At 46.7% G+C, this 10,117-nt stretch overlaps 1 long non-coding RNA gene across 1 annotated transcript; it reads right to left on the bottom strand.

Moving 5' to 3' along the window:
* Window positions 1–5,601: 5,601 nt before the first annotated feature.
* On the bottom strand, window positions 5,602–7,257 carry LOC110536143. Its single transcript, XR_002475371.2, has 4 exons — window positions 7,161–7,257; window positions 6,818–6,934; window positions 6,647–6,726; window positions 5,602–6,543 (listed from the first exon to the last, which is right to left on the bottom strand). It is a non-coding gene; the product is annotated as an uncharacterized LOC110536143 (long non-coding RNA).
* Window positions 7,258–10,117: the final 2,860 nt, after the last annotated feature.

Raw genomic sequence — 10,117 nt, 5'->3', positions numbered from 1 at the left:
AAACAGAGAGTAGCAGCAGCATAAAAAGAGGGGTTGGGGGGAGCACACAATGCAAATAGTCCGGGTGGCCATTTGATTACCTGTTCAGGAGTCTTATGTCTTGGGGGTAAAAACTGTTGAGAAGCCTTTTTGTCCTAGACTTGGCACTCCGGTACCGCTTGTCATGTGGTAGTAGAGAGAACAGTCTGCGGCTGGGGTCTTTGACCATTTTTAGGGCATTCCTCTGACACGTACTGCTTACAGCCTCTGGATGGCGTCTCATTCCGACCCCAGCCTCGTCTGCAGACTGGAGCTCTCGTGGCTCAGAATCACCACCACGTCACGCTCATACTGCAGACGCCGCGAGGACTACAGCCAACTGGAGAGACGGGAATATTTAGTTAGTTTATACGAGTTTCTGAGTTCTCGGGAAATAGGGTTTTAGTAATGGGTGAGATGTGTGGTAATGGGTTAAAGGTTCTTGTTTCATAAAGGGTCAGGGGTTAGAGGTCACCTGTAGTATGTCTTGTTCCTTCAGGTCGATCAGTAGTTGCAGGTTGTGTTCCAGCTCTGGCAGGGCAAATCCAGACGTCTTCTGCTCATGTGCGGCTACGCTCTTTGGAGCCTCTGGTACACTGAGTTTGTTAGTCATCTGACTGTAGCTATAATACACCTGCTGTTCCCTGTCTATCATATCTATCACCTAGACAGAGAGAGGGAGATAAAAACAGCAATTCACATGTTGTCGTGGAATATTGACTCAGAAATATAACACTCTTACTGGAACTTGTGAATTCAAATGAGACTTTAATACAAGTAGCAAAACCGTGCTGATCCATGGAACAACCAACTTTCTAAGCACGGAGCTCTGCCTTTATAGCTTTGCAGCCTCACATACAGCATATGGATACACCCCATATGTAGATTAAATAACTCCCCTTGTCCTTTCGCCACCATTATCTTTCAGTCTGAGTTCTTGCTTGTTCACGCCCAGAAACGCCCACATCTGCTTCGGGTTAGATTATAATGGTGGCGGGACCCCTTACGTAACACAAAACGAATACATTTGATTGTATATGCATGTGTTTCACTCTTTGGTTATTCTGCCGTCATCCTGTCCTCATGTTCCCTGACATCAATGTCAGATGCATGTGCATTAGTTAATGTAACCATATACATTGGCTACTGGGATCTTTAACCTGAGCTTTCCCCAGAATCAGCTAATGTACTTGGTGACATCATTTTTATCTTAGTCAATCGATTTTTTTCTCCAACAAAATCTGTTTCTGGATGCTTAAATGACCAACTATGCATGTGTGTTTGTGCGCGTGTTCCCCCTAACCTTGACCTGAGCCAGTTTTCCAGCGGGTGTCTGTGTGGTCCGTCCAGCTTGCCATTAGCCTTCAGCTGTTCTACAGTCCTGTAGGAAGACTTTGTTTTTTTCTTCCCTCCCCCACCCACAGGATCCCTACGCCACTGACTTGGTCCCTCTGGAACTCCTAGGGGGGTAAAAGGGTGTGTGTGGGGGGGGGGGGGGGTGAAGGTATGGTAAGGCATACATCATTAACCCAGATACAAATCTATGCGTAAACCATGAGTGGGATCATTTCCACGTGTGAGATTTATCAATATGAATGTTTGCTTGAGAGTGTGTGTAATTGGTAGGGGTGCTGCGATTTTTTTTCCAGCTCTGAAGACTTCTATATCAGTCGGCTAATATAGGACTGGTAAATGCCCAGTGCACTACTTTTGTGAAAAAAATGTAACTAAATGTATGAGTGTTTACCAGCATTTTCTAATTGAGCCTGATAAATATCTGCACCAAACAGTTAATCTGATAATACTTGTGGAATATAGAAATACTTGCTTTATATGTTTTCCAGTTTCTTGAAAAACTTTACAAATGCAACTTATTTCTATGTGAAAACTGAAACAATCTATTTGTTCCTTTTCCATTCAAGTAGACACAGTGTTTTCATACTGATCCCCCATGGAATCTGAACCCACAACCCTGGCATTGCAAGCGCCATGCTCTACCAACTGAGCCACATCATCACATCACAAACCACTTGATGTCTCAGCGTACTCAATTACTGTATTGTACATTGTTTTTCTACATGGTGATAGGAAGTCTACAGGTACAAACTTAGATGACCAGCCTATGTACACCACAGTAATGTACATTTACATTAAGTGGTTTGTAAGGATGGTAAATTAACACTGCACATGTTGTTTGATAAAGAAAAATATTACATTTGATGTGGATGTTTTTTGTCTTTGTTCATAGCTTTTTGCCCAGGCTACAGACTTCTATATTGGTCTACTAATACTAGTAAAGGCCCAGTGCACTACTTTTGTGATTACATTTGATATATATTTGAATTCTGATTTTTCAGGGGGTGCTGCAACTCCCCTACTTCTCGCGGCTATGGATGTGAAACAGAGGTAACAAGTGGTCCAGCGACGTAAGGGAGCACCCCACTGAGGGAAGCCTCACACGGCCCGGCAGATACCAGGACATGCCGACACCAGTGGAGGCTGCTGAGGGGAGGACGGCTCATAAAATGGCTGGAACGGAGCAAACGGAATGGCATCAAACACCTGGAAACAATCTGTTTGATGTATTTAATCAAATAAAAGGTGCCACCAACACGGACAGGACCAAACAACAATGTAAGAAGAACACTATTAAAACCCAGGACTATCCTGACTGTTCCCTTAGCCTAGCATGTCATTCCCTGTTATAATGTATTGTACAAGTTGGACAGTAGGCCTATCTAGTCAAGGCAGTTGACACAAAATGATAAACCGTTGCTCACGTCCCTCTTTCTCTCCCAGTAGGGCTGGACTGAGTTGTGCAGACTTCTGGTTGGAGTGTAGAGGTCAGTTGAAGAACTCTAATGAATTATGTTGTGCCCCGTCCAGTCCCTTCGCCCAGTCCCCTTACTTTCAGCCTCTACTCATATAGCTAAACCTGAAAGGATTAGATAAGTGTAAACACTATTAGATAAGTGTAAACACTATGATAAGAGTTCCTTTCTTTGTCAGAGCAACTGACGGCTGTGGTAAAGACAGACTCCCCAGAGGCTGGAGCGGACCCAGCAGCAGGCTGTGGCCCAGGGCCTGAGGGATGGGAACTGGCTCCTGAAGCCCCAACGGCCCACCAGAGTCTGTGTATTATGATATAGGCTCCTTTTCCTGTGTAACAGCTCATTACCAGCTTGTCATGCTTTTACTGCTGTTGGAATCACTACAGACACACACGCTCTCTCTCAAAAGACACAGCTTCACAGTTTATCCTGGCCCACTCTAGATCCCCATGGAGCAGTGTGATGTGCAATGACACTGTATTCCATACTATACTGTCTGTCATGCAAACTGTATTCCTGTCTAGATCTCAATGGAGCTGTGCAGTGTACGACCCTTTGTTCTCCTAAGGGGAGTTGGCGGTACTGAGACAGCTTGACTTCACCGTGCTGACTGAAAATGAGGTAGGTTTGTTGTGTGTGGGGAAGTAATACAGAAGACAATGTGGGTCTCTGCAGATGGACTAATGAAGTACTGTTGTATTCATGTGGGATGTAATCTGGAGGGGAAGCGAGCTGTGTCGAGGCCAACTCTTTTCTACCTGATGCATTGGGGGAAGGTTCTGTAAAACTGCCTGATGTGTAAAAACCAGAGTAGAGAAACACTGCCTTTACTGACTATGACAGGAAACAGCTTTGCTGGTATACAGGACAGGTCTGTGTGTGTGCGCACACGCACATGTGAAACCTTGCCTTTAAACAATTGCCTTTTCCTTCAGGATGTTTCATAGAGAACTCAAGATACACAGTAGAAATCAAGTGAGATTCATATGATCCACTGTCTCTGGAGGTGTTTGACTCTTAACCTCCCTCGGTCAGGCTGTGTGTGTGTATACATATATATAAGGAGTGGCAATTCCCATGCCCAGCCAGACGTCTTCAATTACACTGCCACATCACTTTCAATCCCAGCAGCCTAAAAAAACTCCCACAATCAACCTTGGCTGAGGTGCCAGAACCCCATTATCAACACTGCCCCGATCATACAGAGGGAACCACAGTGCTGAGAGGGAGGGGTGGAGGATGAATTATTGAGTGGACGATGGAGAGACAATGATGAAGTAGTCTATGGTTTCCAGTCCATTAAAATAGGATTGTGGGATACTGGACATCCTGTTCGCTAAGTTGGATTTCTATAGACTCTCAGGCTGCTGTGTGTGAGTGCTGTATAACTTGTGTTTATTCATCTGTGGAATAATATATATACACACACATACATACATACATATATATACACACACCATTTGGAAAGTATTCAGACCTCTTCCCTTTTCCACATTGTTACTTTGCTTCCAGTTTCCCTTGATCAACCTTGAGATGTTTCTACAACTTGGAGTCCCCCTTTGGTATATTCAATTGATTTTACATGATTTGGAGAAGCACACGCCTGTCTATATAAAGGTCCCACAGTTGACAGTGCAAAAACCAATTCATGAGGTCGAAGGAATTGTCCGTAGAGGTCCGAGACAGGATTGTGTCGAGGCACAGATCTGGGGAAGGGTACCAAGAAATGTCCGCAGCATTGAAGATCACCAAGAACACAGCCTCCATCATTCTTAAATGGAAGAAGTTTGGAACCACCAAGACTCTTCCTAGAGCTGGCCGCCCGGCCAAACTAAGCAATCGGGAGAGAAGGGCCTTGGTCAGGGGGGTGACCAAGAACCCGATGGTCACTGACAGAGCTCCTCTGTGGAGATGGGAGAACATTCTAGAAGGACAACCATCTCTGCAGCACTCCACCAATCAGGCCTTTATGGTAGAATGGCCAGATGGAAGCCACTCCTCAGTAAAAGGCACATGACAGCCTGCTTGCAGTTTGCCATAAGGCAACTAAAAGACTCTCAGACCACGAGAAACAAGATTCTCTGTTCTGATGAAACCAAGATTGAACTCTTTGGCCTGAATGCCAAGTGTCACGTCTGGAGGAAACCAGGCACTATCCCTATGGTGAAGCATGGTGGCAGCATCATGTTGTGGGGATGTTTTTCAGGGGCAGGGCCTGGGGGACTAGTCAGGATTGAGGGAAAGATGAATGGAGCAAAATACTTGATGAATACCCAAGAAGACTTGAGGCTGTAAATCACTGCTTCAACAAAGTATGAAGTAAAGGGTCTGAATACTTATGTAAGTGTGATTTTGCAAACATTTAAAAAACAATGGTTTTGCTTTGTCATTATGGGGTATTGTGTGTGGATTGATGTGTATTTAAAAAAAAAATCCATTTGAGAATAAGGCTGTAACGTAACAAAAAGTGGAAAAGGTAAAGGGGTCTGAATACTTTCTGAATTTTTTTAATTCATATTTTGGTTCAGTTGTAAGAATTATAAACTATAAAAATAGAGTCGCACACTCCATATATAAATTACTGGGAGTTTATGGAGTGCACGACTCTTATTATAGTTTATTTGCCATTAGTCAGCACCTCCACATAAAATAATTTTTCTTGGTGTGCGCCAGCTCATGTTTTTTATTCAGTTGTATGAATTAACATTCAATTATATGCCATCTGTGACTAAATCAGATAACAGCAGTAAGATTTTTTTGAAATGGTTTATTTAAGAGTCAATGAAGTTACATGTTTCATAAACCCTGATGGCACAGTGATGCCAAAACGTTGGTGATAAAGACCAAATAAGTTTAGCCCTTTCCCAATATCAGTAAACCACCCAGATAAAAGAGAACGGTACACTTCTATATTCTTTCTCCTCGTTTTCCCCTTTCATCCTCCACAGCCATCTGCTCTCAGGATTCTGATCCAGCTGAATCAACATCCCCTTTAATATGCTACTGCCTTGTCTGTCCTATGGCTTCTCTTTGGTTATTTGTTCTGTTAATCCCTTTAAAAAAAAAACCTCCCTCTGACAGATGTTCCGTTAGCTAGCATCTCACCCTCTGCTGTGGTCAGGGTTAGTTTTGCTTGGACGATGGATAGAGGCATTCCCGTTCATAACGCCCTCTTGTTGTTCTGATTGGTCATCACTGGTGATCTGTTCACATCTGACCCGGGCTTATCATTGACTATCTCCATCTCACTGTCTGATTTGTTTCCGTCAGATTCCAAACCTCCATTTTGTGTCAGACTCTCCTCTATACTGGCTCAGTTTCCTCAGTAACCATCAATTCTGCCTCTCCATCCTCTGTCCCCTGTGTGCTGCTCAGCCTCTGGGGCAGCTCGGTCTTCATCTCCCTCACTGGATTATCCAAAAGCTCCACTCTCTACTACTGAGCCCACCTCTACGTTCTCCTCAATGGGCTCCAGTTGATGGCAGTCCACTGTCTGTTGGCTGGGTTCTCATTGTGACCTGCCTCTACTGAGAGCACCTCGCTGGTGATCTCCTGGACTGCCACAGCCTCCTCTCCTTTAGATGTCCCCTCTGCTTCTTCTTCGTTCACTGTTTCTGTGCGTGTGTTGTCTGGTTTGGCGTTAACTGCCTCTCTCTGTTCCATCAGCTTCTGTTTGAAATCCAGGAGCCTGTCACTAAGAGACCAGAACGAGCCCATGTTTAGATTCATGTCTACTAATACACATGGGCACACACACGGTGGGATGGTAGGGGTGTGGTGCTTCTCTTCCGTGTTACCTGTGGCTTGGTGTCCTAATGCCTGTGACCAGGGCCAGCTGCTCCAGAGTGGTCTCAGCTGAGGGAGAAAGAGACTGACCCTGTGGAATGAGGAGACAGACAGAAGAGGTGTTAATGGTCACCTCTTCCAGACCTTATTTAATACACAAAAAGAGAATAGTCTGTTATTACCTCAGCTGTGAGCGGGTCCCCGCCTTTCCTTATAGAGCGCTCCACATGCACTGCCTGCTGGGTAATGGAGTGCAGAAATTCGTAGCTGTAGAGTCTCTGGGGGTGGTCCTCACCATACTGAGAGAAACAACAGGGTCACACACAAACAGATAGTGTGAAAGGTACTGACCAGGCTGGTGAAAGCAGACAGAGCCTCTATTTCATGGTTCATGGCAGAACGATAGTCTCCCACTCCGCACATCCATTGGGCCAACAGATGCTGACTGAAGAAAGGGGAGGCGAAGTGATTGAATAGTTAGTTGGTTGATAGGTAAATTGTGAGAATGAGTTGAATGATAGATACCTGAAAGCGGTGTGCACATCGGTGGGGCCAAAGAAGGAAGTTTTGATTTTGAGCGCGCTCTGTAGGAACTGCCCTGCCTGTTCATTTGGCAAAACCGAATCCTGTCCAGTATAACCCACACCTACAGCATTCGGAGAGTAGCAGACTTACATCTAGTGTAGCAGTGTAGGCGTGGTCTTCTCCATGAACTGTGAGCGTCAGGAGACGTGCTCTGAACAGACACCTCTGAGCTAGAGTAGACTCTCCTCCAGCAAACACATACACTGCCAACAGAGCCTACAGGACACACACCTCATTCACTTAGCTAGGGATTACTCAGATTACAAATAAATAAGGTAAACAAAGGCTAACTTGTTTATTGGTGTTTTGATTTCCTCCAACTTGTGGGTGGTGGTGAGTAGTGGATGACAATGAGTAGTGGATGACAATGTGGTACTTACGTATTGTTGGCAGTGTTGGGGTGGTCAAAGCCCAGGACCCTCTCACTGATGACCACAGGCTTGAGCTGGACACTGCGGGCCTGGTAGTTGTGGGTGGGGGTGGGGGTAGAGAGGCACAGGATAATAGTTACAAAGCCCTACAAGCCTACGCCTTAAACTTGAGGCCATAATTGGAGGTGTGTGGGTGTGTGTACTAGAGGTTGACCGATTAAATCGGCATGGCCGATTAATTAGGGCCGATTTCAAGTTTTCATAACAAATCGGTAATCGGTATTTTTGGACACCGATTATGGCCGATTACATTACATGAGGAAACTGCATGGCAGGCTGGCCACCTGTTAAGCTAGTGCAGCAAGGAGCCAAGGTAATTTGCTAGCTAGAATTAAATTTATCTTATAAAAAAAAAAATCAATCTTTACATAATCACTAGTTAACTTAGTAATATCATCAACTATGTGTAGTTAACTAGTTTGTCCTGCGTTGCATATAATCAATGCTGTGCCTGTTATGGTGAGTGAATGAGGACCCAAAAGCGAACTAACTTAAACAGAGCTTCTTTAATAACCAAACATAGGTAGGCTCAGATAGACCGGCAGATTCCGACAGGACAGGACAAGGTTACAGCAAACATGACGATAGTCTGGCTCAGGCATGAAACACAACAAACAAGAATCCGACAAGGACAGGAACAGAAACAGAGAGAGATATAGGGACCTAATCAGAGGGAAAAAGGGAACAGGTGGGAAACGGGGTGAATGGGTAGTTAGAGGAGACAAGGAACAGCTGGGGGAAAGCGGGGGAGAAAAGGTAACCTAACAACGACCAGCAGAGGGAGACAGGGTGAAGGGAAAGGACAGAGACAAGACACAACATGACAGTACATGACAGTACCCCCCCACTCACCGAGCGCCTCCTGGCGCACTCGAGGAGGAAACCTGGCGGCAACGGAGGAAATCCTCGATCAGCGCACGGTCCAGCACGTCCCGAGAGGGAACCCAACTCCTCTCCTCAGGACCGTACCCCTCCCAATCTACGAGGTACTGGTGACCACGGCCCCGAGGACGCATGTCCAAAATTCTACGGACCCTGTAGATGGGTGCGCCCTCGACAAGGATGGGGGGGGGGGGGGGGAAGACGAGCGGGGGCGCGAAGGACGGGCTTGATGCAGGAGACATGGAAGACCGGGTGGACGCGACGAAGGTATCGCGGAAGAAGAAGTCGAACTGCGACAGGATTAATGACCCGAGAAATACGGAACGGACCAATGAACCGCGGGGTCAACTTGCGAGAAGCCGTCTTAAGGGGAAGGTTCTGAGTGGAGAGCCAAACTCTCTGACCGCGACAATATCTAGGACTCTTAGTTCTACGCTTATTAGCAGCCCTCACAGTCTGCGTCCTATAACGGCAAAGTGCAGACCTGACCCTCTTCCAGGTGCGCTCGCAACGTTGGACAAAAGCCTGAGCGGAGGGGACGCTGGACTCGGCGAACTGAGATGAGAACAGCGGAGGCTGGTACCCGAGGCTACTCTGAAAAGGAGATAGCCCGGTCGCAGACGAAGGAAGCGAGTTGTGGGCGTATTCTGCCCAGGGGAGCTGTTCTGACCAAGACGCAGGGTTACGAAAAGAAAGACTGCGTAAGATGCGACCAATAGTCTGATTGGCCCGTTCTGCTTGACCGTTAGACTGGGGGTGAAAGCCGGAAGAGAGACTGACGGAAGCCCCAATCAAACGGCAAAACTCCCTCCAAAATTGAGACGTGAATTGCGGACCTCTGTCCGAAACGACGTCTGACGGAAGGCCATGAATTCTGAAAACATTCTCGATGATGATTTGTGCCGTCTCTTTAGCAGAAGGAAGCTTAGCAAGGGGAATGAAATGAGCCGCCTTAGAGAACCTATCGACAACCGTGAGAATAACAGTCTTCCCCGCTGACGAAGGCAGTCCGGTGACAAAATCTAAGGCGATGTGAGACCACGGTCGAGAGGGAATAGGAAGCGGCCTGAGACGGCCGGCAGGAGGAGAGTTACCGGACTTAGTCTGCGCGCAGACCGAACAAGCAGCCACGAAACGACGCGTGTCATGCTCCCGGGTGGGCCACCAAAAACGCTGGCGAATGGAAGCAAGCGTACCCCGAACGCCAGGGTGGCCGGCTAACTTGGCAGAGTGAGCCCACTGAAGAACGGCCAGACGAGTAGGAACGGGAACGAAAAGAAGGTTCCTAGGACAAGCGCGCGGCGACGGAGTGTGAGTGAGCGCTTGTTTTACCTGCCTCTCAATTCCCCAGACAGTCAACCCGACAACACGCCCCTCAGGGAGAATCCCCTCGGGGTCAGTGGAGGCTACTGAAGAACTGAAGAGACGAGACAAAGCATCAGGCTTGGTGTTCTTAGAGCCCGGACGATAAGAAATCACGAACTCGAAACGAGCGAAAAACAGCGCCCAACGCGCCTGACGCGCATTAAGTCGTTTGGCAGAACGGATGTACTCAAGGTTCCTATGGTCAGTCCAAACGACAAA

Source organism: Oncorhynchus mykiss, chromosome 11 (assembly GCF_013265735.2).
Source record: "Oncorhynchus mykiss isolate Arlee chromosome 11, USDA_OmykA_1.1, whole genome shotgun sequence".
Lineage (NCBI taxonomy): Eukaryota > Metazoa > Chordata > Actinopteri > Salmoniformes > Salmonidae > Oncorhynchus > Oncorhynchus mykiss.
Note: the sequence above shows the minus strand (reverse complement) of the source record. Positions and strands in the feature narration are given on the sequence as shown.